The sequence below is a fragment of the Syngnathus scovelli genome, chromosome 22 (genome assembly GCF_024217435.2).
Source record: "Syngnathus scovelli strain Florida chromosome 22, RoL_Ssco_1.2, whole genome shotgun sequence".
Taxonomy (NCBI): domain Eukaryota; kingdom Metazoa; phylum Chordata; class Actinopteri; order Syngnathiformes; family Syngnathidae; genus Syngnathus; species Syngnathus scovelli.
This window is the reverse complement of record NC_090868.1, coordinates 5,423,936-5,443,023: the sequence shown is the minus strand read 5'-3', so window position 1 is coordinate 5,443,023 and position 19,088 is coordinate 5,423,936. Positions and strand designations below refer to the sequence as shown.

Below are 19,088 nucleotides of genomic sequence, written 5' to 3'. Positions count from 1 at the left end.
ATCAGCACAGGACAGCAACAACGCCTCTTTTGTGCTAAAAATAGACCAGGGTCCAAAACCCTTCCAACAAGCCAACTGTATCCTTACTGGACATAACATTAGGAACACCTGCACGATCAATTTTCATCGACGTACTTATTTAACACCATGTTTTCATTTGTGATTTACTGCAGAAGTGGACTGCATTATTCTGAGAGCCGTTTTTAATTGAGTATGAGGGAGTCCGAATATTAGGGACACCTCCATAGGAGATACAATCCAGTTCAGCAAATATAGAAGTTTACATGAATCTCTGATTTAAAAAAAAAAATGTTGAACAGCGAAATAGTAATTGTTTTTTTAAATCATGATAATTTACTATTTTATTACATTTTTAATTCAACAATTCACATTGAAATATATTATTAGAAAATAAAAAGCTATAATTTTTATGCAGTATCAGAGCTAAAAAAGTCAAGCAAAACTTAATACAAAGGGAAACGTTACAGACAGGCCAACAAACATTAGAACAGAAATGGTGCAGCAACACATGTAGACAGGCAGGCAGGGTTAGGCAGACAGACAGACAGACAGACAGACAGACAGACAGACAGACACGCACGTGCACACACACACACACACACACACACACACACACACACACACACACACACACACACACACACACACACACACACACACACACACACACACCAGAAGGGACATCATAACATCCATTAAATTGAATCACGAGGATTGACTATTTTTTAAACATCAGACATTTGGCCTCAAAGGCTTTTAACCAATCCTCTCATAAAAAACAAAGTCCCCAGCAATGAGTGACCGAATTGTGATGAAGACGGTGCCGCCTGTCAGCCACCCGCCGCGGCAAAATCAAGGTGTAATCATCTCGAGTCGATGTGGACCTGTGAGTTTTGGCAGCGGTTAAATAAGATTGAAGCAGATCGATACGGCATAGAGCGCCAAGCACAATATGAGCATGAGCCCCGCCATCACCAGTCCAACACCTGCCACCAGACACGTGGCCTGGCAGCTATTTGTCACCCAGTGCGATACAAGTCACACGCTGTCCTGCCACTTGTACTCCGTAGCACGAGTGGAAATATTAGCTCGGCATGTATACTACTTTCCCAATGATGCTTTCCATAAACTTCCAATGAGAAGTTAGAATGAAAACTATAATATAATTGGCAGTTATTTAGTAAATTTTCTAGCTTGAAAAACAGCACATGAATGTAAAAAATGTGCATTATAAATATTAAGCAAGCCTCGACAATATTACATGAGCCAGGGCAGACTTCCTGAAGAAAAATGTTAATTGAAGTCATTGTTGTAAAATCCCGTTTAGTAAAATCCTAAACAGGCTGACATTTTAAAAAGTACAAATAATTATATTTGAATATCCCGATTAAAATTGAACTTTGAATTGTCGAACTGGTTTGTCGGCATCCGGTGATAGAAGGTCATAAAATAAATTTCAATGCAATTTAGATACTTTTAAAATCAAGTAATCAGTAAAGTAACAGCATCGAGATGGCACAAAATAGCAAACTGACATCAAATGCAAGAAATTAGTTTGTCAACCCATGCTGAGAATTGAAACAAATTCCCATTAGCTTAGGTCACTGCCCCACTTTGCAATTCCACATTATACCACAAGAGGGCAACAGGGAGCACGCTAGAATCATGATCAAAACTTTCAAAATCACTTTGTACGTTAAGGACGGTAACAGTCAGCTCAATATGTGTTGCTACAATTTCGAGACATCAATGTGAATTTTTAAAAATAGGAAGTTGTTTATTGACAGCGTAGAAATTGATTCCACATATTCTAAACTACCGATGCCAAAGGCAGTACAATCGATTATCCCGTCACTCCCTTGCCGAGCCCCAGAAGCAAGAGAGAGGTTAAAAAAAGGAGAAAATTGATTTTTGCTAAATTCTCCGTGGTGAAACATGACTCACTGTCTCATCGCCTGGAGATGGAAAAAAATGGCAAAGTGACATCACGAATGAAAATCTAAAACGACAATCCTCGCCGTGCTTTTTACGCGGAAAAAGATGGGCCTCAGGCACCACGTCGGGGGAGTGGGGGGGGGTTGCCATCTTACCTCTCAGCCGTTCAGTTTGCAGAAGTGTGTTTTTTTTATTGAGCCACGGGGAGGGTGGCCGTGGGCTGAGGCCGAGGGAATGAGCTGTTTGAGGGAGGCAGGTTGACGCGGCGTGGGCGCGCGATGACACAGATGGGAGAGGAGGGCATCCGAGGGACTGCGAAACAACGTGCAAAGACACTCCGACAATAGCGATTCAGGCGCCTGCAGGAAGGAAGGGCAAGCCCCTGAATTGGAGAAATATTAACCACAAATAACAGTAAAATGACATTACAGGAGGTCTACGACGTTCGGCTTGGGCTGTGTCCCGTCTTGCAAGGCTACCTTTCACCACACAGTGGCAACAGTGAGCAACAAAGGAAGTTGCGTCTACACTTTTGCCGTTTGCAACCTCGTTCTTTTTTAAATGAATTCACACTAAACAGAAATCTAGGTATATATTTTTTTTATAATATAGAAAACTTGAACGCAATATAATCATTTAAATTTTTTAATTCATTCAAATTATGACTAAGTAAATCTAAAAATAGTTGAATTTTACATTTACGTGTACTTTCGCTTATCTGCATGTTAAATTCAGGTTAAGATGACAAGATAATGCATAAAAATATTTCATTTACATTCCGTAATATAAATGTACTTTTTAATATACATTATGACAAATATTATTCTATTCTGTTATTGTTTATTTCATTGTTTTTATTTATTTACTACAAAAATTAGGTTAAAATGAACAACTCAAATAAATCTTTTCTAATCCTAAATGAAATAATACAGAACAAAATTAATTTATTAAATAGCAGTTCACTTTAACATTATATATTTTTATTACAAGTAGATATTTTTTACAATTCAATGATATTGATTTTCACAAACAAATCTATGTAATTGAAATCATTCTGCTAGCACGTTAAAAATAAATGTATACATTTTCCCTTCATCATTCAATTGAAGTTGCACATCCAAATGGCTCGGAACCGTCCCCGTTCAATAACTATTTGTCCCATTCTTGCTGCGGAATGCTCTGCGTCTTTGCTCATCACTGCAGCATTCGCCCTCCCCTCCCGTCCGTTTCCCCTGACAACCGTATCTGCTATTCATGATTATGCAAATGATACGTCTCCCCGTGCCAATGAAGACACTCATAAACAAGCAAGTCCTTCTCAAGCGTTCTCTGTGTTTGTCTCTCCAAAGAGCTGCCATGATTGGAGGCGCTGGGGTTATAATTGAATGTCACAGCTCATTAATTTTCCCATATTGGCACAAAAGGTCATTAAACAAGTGATCGTTTGTGTATGGATCCAACGAGTACGTTTTCTCAAATCACAAACTTCCATTTAGGCTTGCTTTTGTTTCGTTTTTTTCTCCCCATTCTTGAAATGAAAGGCCAACTTAAGTTCAAACTGGTCAGAAGTGCATTGAATCGTAAATTAATCTACAAAGTGGTCCGGGAGTCACGCTGCACTTAGCTTTTTTTTTTTTGACACGTTTTATAATAAAATGTGAGTGCACATTTTCTATGGTTAATGAATAGGTGGTAGTAGATAGGTGTTTGTTAATTAATTTATTTCTTTATTAATTTATTGCTTTTTGCACTACGAGAACCGTGAACAGAAAAAAAAACTCAAATTGAAAAGCTTCTTTTTTGGTGACGTTTCAAAGAAGAATACAAATCGCGAAATGTTGCATCAGAATTGATTCTGAATAATTTCGAAAAAAAATCTGAAAAATTAATGGCACTTTGAAAGTGTCGTTTTGTAAATTATTACAAACTAATATTTCATTGTGTAATGTGAAACTATTGGATGTCGAACTTTTAACACTACTACCTAAAAATATATTATTGTATAGTCAAACCTCGGTTTTCGACCACAATCCGTTCCAGAAGGCGGTGCGAGAAGCAAATCGGTCGAATTCCAAATCTCTTTTTCCCGTTACAAATAATGGAAACAATTTTAATCCGTTCCAAGAAAAAAAACGCCTTTTTTAAGCATTTTTGTATTTGCGCAATCTTGTCCGATCGCGCAACTGCAGCGCACCGCCAAACGCGCAACCGTAGCGCGTCGCTGACCGTGCAACTGCACCGCGCTGGTCGCATTATTGTGACAGAGCCATCGCTGAAATTTAGAAAATATTTTTAAAGTCCTGATTTACTTTCCAAAATTTAAGTCGACCTAAGTGCGCAGGGAGCTTAATTTTGTCTGATCGCGCAACTGCAGCGCACCGCCGAACACGCAACCGTAGCGTGTCGCCGACCCCGCAACTGCACCGCGCTGGTCGCATTATTGTGACTGAGCCGTCGCTGAAATTTAGAAAATATTTTTAAAGTCCTGATGTACTTTCCAAAATTTAAGTGGACCTCAGTGCGCAGGGAGCTTAATTTGGTCCAATCGCGCAACCGCAGCGCGCCGGGCGCTCACTGTCGCATTGCTTTAGGAACGTCTTTGTGTTTTAGGATGGCTTTACTCTCCCACTTGCTTTCTTTGGAGGCATGATTAGGGGTTAATACAATCCTCAAAGTAACGAAAATACAATAACAACGGAGTCAGTCGGCATCCGGGCCACGCAGTCGGGTTTTCTCGGGTCCTCTCGGCTCATCTCGCGAGGTTCGACAACCAAAGCGTCTCGATTTATTTTGTTCGAATTTGTTTGAGAACCGGGATGTTCGAAAACCGAGCCTTGACTGTAATCCTATGTATGTATGTATGTATGTATGTATCTATCTATGTATGTATGTATGTATGTATGTATGTATATATGCATGTATGTATGTATGTATGTATGTATGTATGTATGTATGTATGTATGTATGTATGTATGTATGTATGTATGTATGTATGTATGTATGTAATATTATTGTGAGCCACTGTAATATTATTAGATAGTTTGACTATTAATTAAATTTTACTGCACACAACAATTAGATACATAAAAATGATATCTCGGTATAGGTTGAAAAAAAATATTTACTAAAAATATCAAAGTTAAATACAACTGAACTGTACTTGGCCGGCTATCCTTTCGAGTACCACTAGAGGGAGCCAGCACACCACTAGTGTCGCTCTTTGAGAATCACTGATATCATATATGTACTCCACTGAATATTATACTTGAGACTATTTTTTTCGTTTGATCATTTTAATACTATTAGACTGTCAAATAAATACTGCATATCTGTCTATTGCATTCCTCGATTTTCCAGAAGCACAAATGCGGCACAATGTTTGAGTCATCTGCGCGTTGTGTTTGCATGGCGTTGCCTGGTAGCACTTTCTCTGCGGGGATATGTGTGTGTGTGTGTGTGTGTGTGTGTCTGTGTGTGTGTGTGTGTTTGTGTGTATGTTTGGGATAAATGAGCATGGGAGGCTGTGTATTTACCCTTCATGACAAAATCATTTTGTTGACTGTGTGGAAAATCAATCTCTCTCTCTTTCTCTCTCCCAGCGGAGGCAGTGGCACCCACCGCACAGCGGCACTGAGAATCTGCGCCCACTCGTCACATCCTCATGAAAGGTGTGTTGTGTTTCTATAGCATAGCATAAATGATCGCACGAGTGATGGCGTCAGCATTGCGAGGGGAGAGAAGAGCTCTGTCTCAGCCTCGGGTTCCAACATGGGGGCCTGTCTCTTCCCGTTTGGAAGTGTGCAGTGAAATGCCCTGCAGAGGAGTGTGTGTGTGATGAGCACTGGCACGATTGTGTGTGTGTGTGTGTCCAGGGATGAGGGGTGATTTTAAAAAGGGTGCTCAAATGATGTGATTTGGAGTCGGAGGAGATATTGACTGTGATTACATTTAGCATGGCAAACACACGAAGGGGTTATTTTTAGCCCCCCACCCACCATCTAGAAAAAGAAGTTCCATCATCAGGATTTTTGTTACTTTTTTGATTCACTCATGACAACACGGGAGCTCTTCCCTCACCTCGAGGGAGGGAAAATGCTTCCTTTATCCTCACGTTTGCACCTGCTGTCACTTCCTATGAAAATACTCTCTGATCACTCGCACTTACTTGGAATATTGCTTTTTGGCCGCACAGTAAATGAGGCAATCTTTATTTTAGCCACACTCACTAGTTTCATGTAACGGGGTATAGATTTGATAGGGAACTGCAGCTGAGTGATGTATATAGAGTATCTGCATTGATTTATGCATTCGTGCTGCTAAAATGAACTCCTAAGATGTGTGTCCGTCCAGGATTATTGTCCCCAGTATGTGCCTTTGTGTGTGGTATATCAGTCTTCTCATCTCAAACAGCACAAAAAAAGCAACTCATTTATTTTGATGAAATGCTAGAATTACTCTCCTCGTGTCCCATGAGTCAAGTATGAGTAATAGATTGCATGAACAAAGCACATCCCGGTGACCTTGGCTTGTTTGTTGAACGTGTCACTTTGACTTGAGCGCGGCACACTTTGCCCTGCGGGTGGGGCGGGGGAGCGGGCGGCCTTGTCTTTGCATCCCTTTTCAAAATTACCAGGTAATTAATTGTCAGCTTTTTTGTTCAATGGTTCAATACAAAGGCTGTATTGGGAAACTAACACATTATGTCTGGTTTAGCATTCATGCTAAGGAAGTTAGCATTTGTTATGCTTTTATTTACCAGGTAATTAATTGTCAGCTTTTTGTTCAATGTTTCAATACAAGTGGTGTATCGAGAAACTAACAAATTCTGTCTGGCTTAGCATTCATGCTAAGGAAGTTAGCATTTATGTTATGCTGCCCCCTGTCTACTGGGATGCCTCCAGTTCAAAAGTCACAGTCAAAATGTGTCAAATATACATGTCGGTAAACTACCAGTTACATAAATTGCGCAACATCCTGTTGTTAAGAAGCTAATTTTACCGTGTATATCCGCACACACGCATACCGGCATCCTTAGGGAGTCAGTGCTATGTTTGGGTGCCGCTAAGTCTCCCTGCGAAACTCAATACCGCTCATTGTCCCCGGGATGCTAACACCACCATAGTGACATTTGGAGAAATATGGCGCGTGGGACGCTGATTTAGCTATGGGGGATCTCGCTCCTCTTAATTGAAAGTTCACTGCTAGCCACTGAGGCAAACCAGCGACCGGGCGCGAGGTGTTTGACACCGCAGGGATGGCGAAGGCGAGAATTTCACACTTCCTGTTTCGGGGCAGGTTGGTTACAGCCCAGAGGGTGACATTCATCCAAAACGACCAATGATCAACTGGCTCTGGTCTCTGGGGGTGTGAATAAAATGCTTGAAAGTCCGAATGTTAGAGGTCATCCAAAGGTTGTGTGAGTGTTAAAGAGCATTTATGCATATGTTAAAAGTGACATGTTTGCTAATTGCCGCAAATTAGCCTGGAAGACATCAAGGAACTGCATTAGCATATTTTTAGCTTATTAACACCGTGGAAGGATCTGCTCTAGAAGATTTGTAGTGGGGTCCAGGTGGTGGGTGATATTTTCTTTTTATGGTAGATAAAAGAAAAAAAAATCTAATTTTGAATATTCACTAGTGTCTAAAAATGTGGCTTTTACACAACGGATTATTCCTACTTTTGCATTGAGGTGTCCTATTTTCTTATTTGTAAAAAATGGAAGGACCCCGCGGTGGTCAGCGGGTGTCTGACAGTCTCTCACAAAAAAACAAACAAAAGAAAACAGAGGCGGAGGCGTTCCTCTCTCGTAATGAAACACGCTGTGCCCAACAAGCCGTCCTCCGGGGCTTTTAGTCATCTAATTAATTGCTTGGCTGATGACAGAAAACAATTCCAGCGTATAATCACCAATCAATTACTGTTTACTAGAAAGTCGGAAGGAGATGCACAAATATCGCTCCTTAAATTACACTTTGCAACATTCGGGGCGTGCGCGGCCGTCGATCAATCCCCTTGCTGGCCGCTCTGGTCCTGCGGCGGTTACCATGGAAACAGTCCACTTATTCCCACGATCAATCCCGGCAATTACTTGTGTCGCAGTGAAGCTGTTTTTGCTCGCTTTTGCCAACTTTGGGCAGTCCAAAGATTATGTCATCAAATTGACACCTACTCATTTACTTTTCATTATTGCACAAGACAGTAAAAAAAAAAAAAAAATCACAGGAAATTTAGATTTTATAACGATACTGTGTTCTCAAATGGGTTGTTTTGAATGAGCTTTTAATGTGCATGTTTGTGGGCAAATAATTAAAGAATACAATAAAGCTTCTTTGGTGAGCAAACACCAGCCAGCGTTGACAAAACGCGTCAATAAAAATTGATCAACACCGACTGTTTATTGAGAGTCGTGTTTATCTAGTGCGGCACGTCCTTCACCATGCACACTTATGAATTTCTCACATGCCCTTGAGGAAAGGTCATGGCTGCTCTGCCCACAGTTGAAAGATCATCACCTGGTGTTATTACCTAAAAAATAAAAAATAAATCACAAAATAGACCTTATTCCCAAGCAGCGACACATACTGCATTAGAGCGTAGCCTTCACAAAGGCCTATTGAAAAGGCATAATCGAGTGACGACAGCAGCGGGAAAAAAAAAAAAAAAAAAAGCTCACTTTATTTGCCAAGGTAGCTTCGTTCTTTTCATTGAGCTGGAGACGCGGCGTGCCCTCCAGAGAGCGAGATATAATGCTCTGCTCTGTCTTTATTAGAAAGATGTCTTCCATTCACTCACTGAATGCCCGTCATGATTGCTGCTTGAATAAGTGCAACAGGCTTGATTTAGTAGTGGCCCGCATTCGGCCCCTTACAAAACGTCCATGCTTGGGGCCTCTCTCTGGTTAAAGAGTCACTTGATGCTGCTTGGCGGTCGGTGGTCGCGCTCGATTGGATGGGTAAAATCAGTAGTCGATCAATACAGCTAAAAAATTTGTATAGGGTAGCCTCTCCAAACCAAAATAGACTTTTTTTTGTGGGTCTATTCATGATTGACATGCTGACCAAATTTCATGTTACTGAGTGAAACCGGATTTGGGGGCTGAATTTTCAAAAGAAAAGTCAAAAGAGTACGCCTTTATCACCCTTAAAAAGCTGCTTGAAACTAAAATTGGAATTTTTACTGTGATTTTTCAGGTTTGGCTTTTTGAGGCTTTTTTGTGGGTTTTCTCATGATCGACATGCCGACCATTGATAGATCAACCTGGCTTTGGACTGAATTTAAGTTAAAGAGGGTACTCCTTCTAAGTTACTAATCACTAATCCTGTACTTTTTATCAAGCATTTTGAGATTTTTTTGTGGGTCTACTAAAAATCGACATGGCTACCAAATTTCATGTTGATGAATCAAACTGGCTTTGGACTGAATTTAAGTTAAAGGAGGTACTCCTTCTGTGTCACTAACTATAAATGACCGCTTCAAACCAAAATGGACGACTTCCTGAGGTTTTCCAGGCATACATTTTTTTAGACTTTTTTGTGGGTCTACACGATTGACATGCTTACCGAGGGGCCGAATTTTCAAAACGTTGATGACTATCAAGTAGTCAGACTACACCATAAAGTCTCTTGAGGAAGCAGCGGCTATGACGATGCCAGCGTTTGTGGTCATTTGCTCTATTTTACACCCACCAAGGGGATTGCTCCACTTTTTATTCATAGCCTCCACCCTTGATGTCGGAGCGTCACGCCGCGCTCTGCTCATCCATCAGGTTGACCCCACTCCACTTGCCAACCTTGAACCTCAAAGCACAAATGCGAATGTAGAACTCATATGCAGCAGCAGAGTACCGTCCCTCCTTCCATTTTATTTCCAAATGCGCCCGGATGAGGTCACCGCATGACGTATACTTTGGTGGTCTGTGATGTGACATCATGCTAGGAAAGGCCCCGCCGTCTATTGATTTCTGCCATCTATTTCCATTTGTAGCCGAGCGGCGTCATGGTGGCATGTAAAGACGCCCCGCCGAGCGCAGATTAACAACCCTCAAATAGATCAACCTTGGGACATCTACTGTATTATTTTCCCGTCGACTTACCATCTCCTGGCAGAGAGTTGCTGAAATATAAACTGCTGTCAAAATGGTGCAATTGTCTTCTACAGACAGGATTGTGGGGAATTCCTGATGAATGAGAATCTATATATACTGTACATCAGGAAAACAGAATTTCCATTACTGATATTGTGACAGTATGTTAAAAATGGCATTAGCAATTATGCTATTAGGCTAACAGTACAACAGTTTTGCTTTGCCAGATTTTCACCATTCAACTGCGCATGACACCGCGGCTTACAGAAATATAAAATATAAAACGTTTTCTGGGAGATTTGAAAAGTTTAAGAACCATTGTAAGTATATTTATTATTTTGTCATGGGGATTGTAGCTGACAAAGGTCCGTGGCCTTGTGATGAAATGAACTGTCATCGGGAGTGTGCGTAGGCGGCTTTAAGCTTTAGCATCTGACAACACAACTACACCCACACATTGCTATTCTCAACTTAATTTAGCGTTGAAAGCCAGGAAAGAGACAAGAAAATTGACAGGTTATACTCTGCTTGGTTGTGTGTCAAATCCCGTTATTTAGACAACTGAGTTTTGTAGCCTAGCATAGAAGTTGAAGTGCGGTGTTGCCTCCAGAGTTTTGAAGCGGAAGCTAATTAAGATTACAAAGAAGACGCGCTGATGCAAAAATGTCATTAAATGTCGCATCGTCTTTGAATATATTTGAGTGTGAAAAAGTGCCATGTTATAAACTGAACACATCCTATTAGTCATCTTGCAAGATTTCTGCAACAAGCTATTTATCAACCGCCGTCCCTTCAACCCGCCTTAGCAATTATTTATTTCCTGCTCAACATTGATTTCACGCGTGTTCGTCTGCTTTGATGCGGAGGACGCCACGCTAAGAATAGAGCCCGAAATCCCTCCTGTGCCAAACCGGAAACGGCTATATTTAACTCCTCCGAGTCAGGTTACTATGACAAACGAGGGCCCGTGCATCCCATATTGCATTAGCGGGGGCACCGTTCGAGACTCCGCTCTGGCCTCAAATGAGTTTGAAAGATCAGATCGATAGCGAAGCCCGGTTGCCCGGTGGAAATCAAAGGTTATAAAAATGCTATCTGGACTTCGGCTCTGCTTCTCCGTCTGCCCTCTGATTTGATCTTCCTTTTCTTGTCTGAATATGATAAAATCCTCCATTGATGTCATTTTTAGGTCAGATAATTCCACTGCTAAAAGATTAGCCCCTGGCAGGGGAGGGGAGGGGCGGCCTCACTGATGTAATACATGCGTAAAAAGATTTCGAGCTACGCTGACCGAGTCAAGTAATAAAGCACAGTTACTAGAAAAAGTCTACACAACCCTGCTCAGAAAAAAACTTTTACATCACATGGAAAACTCAACCAAGATAATGTGGTTGCACAAGTCTGCACCCCCTTTTCCAGTATAACCGGGCGTTGTGGCTGTGCTCAGAAGTAAACACGTTCAAACTCCTAATTGTAATTGAGGCCTTTGGTTTGCTTAAAATGCTGACTCATGTGACACGAGTTTGATTGTGATTGGTTCGTTCTGAACAACCTCACTGTCTTAATCGGAACAGAGCATTATTAAAGTCGCAAAGGGAGATTTTGTTTTCATAGAGCTCTCGTATTTGATTTTATTAGATTGAAATATTAGATTAGAGTTGCATTGTCGAAGCTCATCTTGCGTTAAATTTGAGTGATACGATACCGACGACTGAAGCAGCACGTCGGTCGCGTCCATTGTTCACTTTAGTGTCTGCCTGCATGTATTTTGGAGACAAAGTAATTGAGAGAAATCAGATTACGTTAGATCAACACAAAGGATTATAATGCTAGGTCAAATCTCGAGCTTGGGCGCCCGCTAATCCGTGACAGATTACATTTTTTTTTTTTTTTTAAAAGGAGCCTTCGCCATGATCGACGACGATCGTTAGAGTCTGAAAATCATGAATCTTGCTTCTGATTGTTTTCTTTTTAAGCAGGTTACACGAAGACAAAACCTAAAAAACACAGTTCGACTTATTTTCATCCTGAAATACTTAATGATCAAAATTGAGTAATTTTAGTTGAATATGACTGTAAAACCCAAATTTAAAAATTATTTTATTAAAGTGCCTTATATCGTATTCACCATCTTTTCTGAGGCTAATTTCTGACCTCAATCAGGCGTCATAGCCCAAAGTAAAATTTGTGAGCAGTTTTCAGTAAAAACAAAAAGAACGGAGTCGTAATGTATAAATGGCGGCTAATAGCATTGCCGTTTCCCAACGAATTTAAACACATTAAAGATGAAAATGGTGCTGCTCGTTCAGACAGTTCACGTATTACGTTCATTATACGTATACGTTCAAACTGCTAGTGATTCTGAAATACTAAAGTAGTTAGTTTTGGTATGTGGACATAACCCCTATTTTAAGTTTGTCTTTAAAATGAAGTTTCGCTAACTTTAAACGACAATGTAATGTCACAATAGATTACAATGCAAGAAAAGGAGAAACTATCTTACTCATTCAAACAATTGCACTATTACATTTAACAGCCTAAACATATAACAGTTCTGGAATATTGCACTTTAATTGACATGAAAATTATAAAATTTTAATAATTTATTGAAATGCCTTTCGAGTCAGTCAGCCAGTCCTTCAAAATGCTACTGCTGGAACATCTAAAAATCTAATCGACCTTTATGACCTTAACACATAGCGGTTTGTAAATACGGCACTTTTAATAGCATCGGCACTTATTCTCGCCATAGTGCGTCAAATGAGGAGGTGGGAGGGTCTGTTGCCGTTCCTTAGCAAAAAGATGAGCAGGGCAGAGCAGAGCGGTCTTCATGTCCCAACACATTAGTGAGCTGGCCCGTGAAGAGAAGCGTGTGTGCGCCCCGTTCCCCCCTCGTGCACGTGGTGCCGGGCCCAACGCATGGGTTGCGGCTCCTTAATGCGGCCCGTCACATTTCATCACGCTCACGTCGCACCGCCACGGCAAGAGAACATCAAAATCATAAACCGGGAAGTTAAAGTCAGGACATGTGATACAAACATTTATTAGCTTAATAATTGGAGGCTATTAGGGTGATGAATTGTTATGGTTGAGGTGTGTGTGTTTGCGTGTTCATTTGTGCTTTGCCTGGAGCTGTGTTGCGGGCTCACACCTCACTGAACATCAAATGGATAAATCTATTTGAAGGCTCTTGGGAAAAGAAATGTATGCTTCTGTGTGTGTGTTTTGGGGGGGGCATGCAAAAAATGCACATGCCAAATCACACATGTAACTGATTGCAAACGTTCACAATGCGCACACTGTGCCATTAACATATTGCGAGATTATGCCGCAACTGTAGCGTAGCATGCGGGCATGCTACACGAACGATTGCGGTAGCGCTAAGGTATTGATAGCGTTAGCAACATTAGCTGTACGGGTCATTTGTGATGAGTACAATGTTTAGGTTGTGTTTATCCGGCTTTATTTTCATTTTCATTTAAATAAAACCTAGAGCTTAAGCTTTTTTTTGCATAATATATAGTGAATGCCCACAATATAAAGAAATGGTCGTTTGATTAGGTACAGTGATATAGAAAAATGAGGACATGATACATCAATTCAAAACTTTTTTTCTGTTATTATTGTGACACGACCTATGCACCAAACTTAAGGGGAAAAACATTTGTTCAAGGTGAAATAAAATAATGTGGTTGCACAAGTATGCACACCCTCCTATAACTGGGGATGGGACTGTGTTCATATGAAACACCCACATTAAAACTCATGAGTCAGCTACCAGATCAATATACTATAATAATATATGTTATCATGTAATATACAAATATTACATTTATAGATTTGCACAAATGTGGTCTGTACACCTTGGTGGTGTTATTTTTCCTCATCCTGAACTCAATTGTATCCTTCCCATGAATCCAAGCCAGTCCTAAAATAGAACATCTAGAGGGGGGCTGTCACTCAAAGCAGCTTCCCCCCCATTTACAGAGAATAGATTCACTTTGATGAGTCAAAAGGCCCGCTGGAAATGACTTGTGATCTATTTTGGTGCAAACGTCACACGGGACTCACGTGCTCGCTAATAATGCACCCTTGATGCTCGCCCTTTTGTCTTGCGGGGGAAATAAAAAGCTGCACATGCATGCATAATAAAGGGGCGGGGGTTATTTTTGGGATAACATTATTTTTACAGTTTTCATTTTGTACCATTTCATTTTTAACATCAGGAAATAGGTCTGAATCACTCAGACCTTTTCCTCAAGTCAGAAACACATTATAGTCATTGCTCATATTATGTACAGTGTGTGCTTCCTATATCGATGGCTGAATATTTTCCTTATCATTATCCTTTCATGTTTGTTTCTTTAATTCAGTTCGATAAATAAATAAATAAATAAATAAATAAATAAATAATGCACGAACATGCCATCAACCTTAAAAATATATATGGATTTTGTTTTTTGGGGAAGCTGGAACAGATTAATGACATTTCCATTAATTTCATTGGGAAACGATGATTTGAGTATTAATTAGTATCTAAATATAATATCAATATCCAAATACAATGCGATACTTTTGCATGTTTCAACTGGCGCTTACAATAAGGATTATTTATTACTATACGCATTCTATGCTTTTACAGCTTTTTTATGATCCTTTTAAATAATGTCAAGGCTTCATATAAATGGATTTAATACCCTATATATGAAATAAGCTGCCGTCCAGAGTAAATACTACACATGGGCCACTTGACATGTCGGTCTACCTCAAGTGTTGGAGCTGCAGCATCAGTGACACCTCTCATCTGCTGTAGTGTCCTGCTAATGAAAAAAGCAGCAAGCTTAGGGAGCTTTGGCTAATCGATGCCATTCGAGGAGGACCCCCCCCATACTACCCGGTTATCCTTACTCATGCTTTACTGCCCGTATGGACTCAATCTGGCTGGACTCAAAGATAACGTGGCGAGCGTAGGCAGACGTGTCACGGCGGCATCCGTGTTGCACGCCTGACAGGAGCCATGACGCCCTCCCTGGGGGGCCATTAAACCTGAGTGTGAGTGATGCAGCGGGGGGTTATTTAACTAGCTGGACTAAGGCGCCTTCTGCTGACACTTGCTGTTCTTACCTGAGATGCGCATTATAATTTTTACCTTAGAGGCTAACCTTTATTACCATACCAACCTTCTATAAGCTGAGTTGTGCAAACCCAACAGTTTTTATGCTGGACCAGTTGTTAGCCAATCACAGAGCACGCACACACAAACAACAATTTACAATCAAATTCACACCTACGGGCAATTTAGAACCTACAATTAGGCTAACAGGCATATTTTTAGAGATACTTTCGAACACTGGACTAACCATTTTTATTCAAAGTGAAAGAATGGTAACGATGATTAAAACATCGTTCCTCTAATGGCCATAAACAGATAATTTGGTGCTGTAAAATATGAGCAGAAATGCTAACACAATGCTAACCGCAATTTAGGGCTAACAAATAGCATCTGTGTCGTCTTGCGTTCGGAGGCCGAATGAAAGAACAACAGAGGTTAGATGTCTGAGGTAAATGAAGGACAGATGAAGTTAAAAGTGGGCTATTGTAGACCACCGGCGTCCATCTTTGCATTTTCTTCCAGTTCAACCGTCCGTCCCCGCCTCATCCGCTTGTGTGTCACGCTGATAAGCAAGCGGTCGCCTGTCTTGGAGGGGAAACCATGGCAACATCGCATGCCACGTGTTGACATCACAGTGCGGTTAAATATAACCACACCCACCCCTCGCTAGCCACGATCCCCCCCTACCCCAGCTCCCTTCACTCTCAGCCTTCTTCAGTGCCACATGACTAGTTGTTCTGCCGCTGATCCTGAGCCAGCTATAAATAAACGATTTCCTTCCCGTAATTGCAACCCTCGCTGTCTTGTTTGGATGGCGGCAGGAACAAGAGATGCCAGGGAGGAAGAAAAGAATCAATGTGTGTGTGCGCGTGTGTGTCAGACCTCAAAATAAACCTTATTGTAAGTGCTGGTTCAAACATATTGTCTTGTGGTACCAGTTTTATTCTCAAATCTCCTTTCCCCATTGAAATGAATGGAAATGCCATTAATGTGTTCCAGCTTGCCCCAAAAACAAAACAAATTTCTTTCTGATGTTCTTTTAATATAGAAAATAGCTTTCTGATGTTGAACTTTATAAAAATCTACAGTATTAACATAACTAGATAAAATGTAAAGGAGCAATTTAAAAAAATACACAAATACACAAAGGTTTCACAACTAGAATAGAGTAAAGCAATTTTCTATGATTTTATTTCTTAACAATATTACGAAAAATGTATTTCAATCGTATTTTTTCAAGATTTTTTTTTCCTTGGGAAATGAATTTTAATAGTCAGAGTAATGTCACATTTTGTGAAGAAAAATTACAAGCGTAAAGTTGGATTTTTTAAGAAGAAAAATAATTAACGTAATACTAAAATGTTTATTGTATATTGAGATTTTTTGTAAAAACATGGAATATTACAACTGTAATGTATTTTAATTAATATTGTGCAGATATTCCAACAGGATTGTGTTTGTGTCGGCGACATCCTCCCGTCTTTATGTAATTGTCATGTTAATGTGAGAAGCGCGGTGTGTTGTGACTCACCAGCCGTCAGGTGGGTTGCCCGAGGCCCCCCGGCTGCCCACGACCAGTTAGGTAACCTATTCTCAGGGATAAGAAGATTGCAAAGGAGTTTAAAGAATGATGTAAACGCCTCTGCTCGCACTCCATTAGCCACGCTGATGATCTCGACTCATTAAGCAAACACAAACACACTTAGTGCGGCCGAACGGCGCATCCCACTTCCTGTTGCGCATGCCTTCGCAGTCGAACCTTCCGGGAGTTGAGAGCCATTGAAAGCCGTAAATTAAAGAGCCAAATTGCCTTTTGGTTACTTTGCAGCGGAGTGGATCCACACTCAGGTCTCATTCATCCCTTTCCAATTAGAATGTGAAGAGCACAGAGAGAGAGACACACACACACAACACACACACACACACACACACACACACACACACACAATAGCTCCTTCTGCATTGCTGCTTATTAATTTCCTGACCCATTTGAGTGCGCTCCAGCGTGTGGGCATTTATTCACACTCATATTTATTGAAATATGCACAGAGAGCCCATTTGTCCAATCTTTCAGAGCAAGCTGGTTATCATTTTGCATAGCAGTCAGGGAAAAATGAATGAAATGAAACACGTGCCAGGCATTCACACTCAACAAGAAAATAGACAAAAATTGAAATAAATTTGAGAAAAGACGCAGATGTGTTTAAAAAGGGACAAAAGTCAGAGGTCACCAGCGCATTTAAAAATACTCTCACTTAAGGACAGACGTGACGAGGAGGGGGTTACCAAGTTTAAGGGCATCGAGTTAACTGGCATTTGGACCCTGAGGATTTCCCCTCTGATCAACCTCTCACGTACAACCCCCCCTCCCAACATTTTCTCACTTCCTCATTTTTAATGTTTCCATTGCACCTTGGCACTCCTCAGAGAAGTAGAGGCGACAAAAAATACGAGATGCAATTCAAAATAAGTATCTATTTAATGCATTACTGTTTAATTTTAATGTGCTCCTATTTAATTTTAGCGTCAGTGGGATTTTCCTCCCGGTGCAGCTGCCCTTCCCCCCCCCCCCCAAAGCCACCCAAATCCAGTCATCTATGTACCCCCCTTGAAGATCCCACCTCTGACCCCCTTGACGACCTGTTATACCTCATCGCCATGGAGACGTTTGTCATCAGGACCAGTGTGGCATCTTTAGGAGATTATTTTTAACAAATAGTGGGCTGAAATTGAACAGCTGAAGGGTGTGTGTGTGGGTGGGGGGGGACTTCCACCCATCCAGAAAGGCAGGGGGGTACTTCCCAGCACTTGTGCCTGGGGTGTCCTTACAGGAATGCCAGCCAAATCAAGCACATGATTTGTTAAGTTAGCTGGAAAGTCCTTCAAGAAGATACGGGGGAGGTTTAATGTCCCACACGTCTTCTCAAAAGTCTTCCTGGAGGAGTGGAAGTTGCACTTCCAGTACCTTGTAATGTATGCGAAATCATGTTGTTTTGTTTGATGCAGAAGGCAAGAAAATATTGGCGTAGGCGTGTGAAACTTGCACCTTGTTTTGCATCAGGGCTTCGTCCTTGGACTGAATGGTCAAGTGGCAGGCGCATGTGTTTGTGAAGTACTTTTAAGTAGTTTGCGTCAAGAGTCGGCCCACACGATGATGCACACTTTTCCGGCACGACTCAAACTGGGTGGCTTTTGCGGAATAAGGAGTAGAAATTTATTTGTGGTGTTAAAATGTGGTGAAAATTGTTGGATTTAGGGTCGAGCTCCAGTGTGTCGAGGTTCACACTTAAAATATAATAATGTAGCTTTTGAAAAATTTGGCTGCATGCTTTGCAGTCATTCTAAGCACAACAATAAAAATGTCCAGCACCCTTGAAGAAAATCGGTAAAAAATCTGAAATTTCACAGAAATTTCACAGCATGCTTTGAATGGGAAAATATAGTGCCATCTGGTGGACAATCATAAAGAAAATCTTGGGTTTTTTGCTAGTAAAATGTGTTTTTCCAAAAGAAAAACAAAAAAACTGTAGTATCACCGGAATACAATTTTAATTTTTTGAGTAAGACATCTTGGTTTTTTTTTTGCTACAACTTGTAATATCACAAGAATATATTTAGATTATTTTCAAAAGTGAGTGTCGTGCCAGGTCACTCTGACCTTTGGAAACTTCTTGCGTACTGAGGGTGTGACTGGGATTGTCTCATCATGGCGTAAAGACTTAGCTTTCAATTTCCCTTCAACTAAGACGCAGACTAAAGAGAGACAACCTTCCTAGAAGTTTGACAAAGTACTTTGTAGCAGGATTGGGATCAGACTTCAATAAGTCTTCAGTATTAGTGAAGATCCAGAACTTTTCATTTACATTTAATTTTCATTTTAATCTAATAGTAGACTTTTTGCATGCTCCCCTGTGATACTGTTTTAGTTGTATG

General features: G+C 40.7%; 1 long non-coding RNA gene across 2 annotated transcripts in view; it reads left to right on the top strand.

Moving 5' to 3' along the window:
- The window catches only part of LOC125992521 (uncharacterized), a 41,566-nt gene that overhangs the window by 3,740 nt on the left and 18,738 nt on the right, over positions 1-19,088 (top strand). The window contains exon 4 of one of the 2 annotated variants that reach the window (XR_007489659.2): positions 5,556-5,624. This is a non-coding gene — a long non-coding RNA (uncharacterized lncRNA). Of the gene's footprint in view, positions 1-5,555; positions 9,820-19,088 lie in introns of those variants that run through there. The other variant, XR_011086192.1, reaches the window with a different exon arrangement.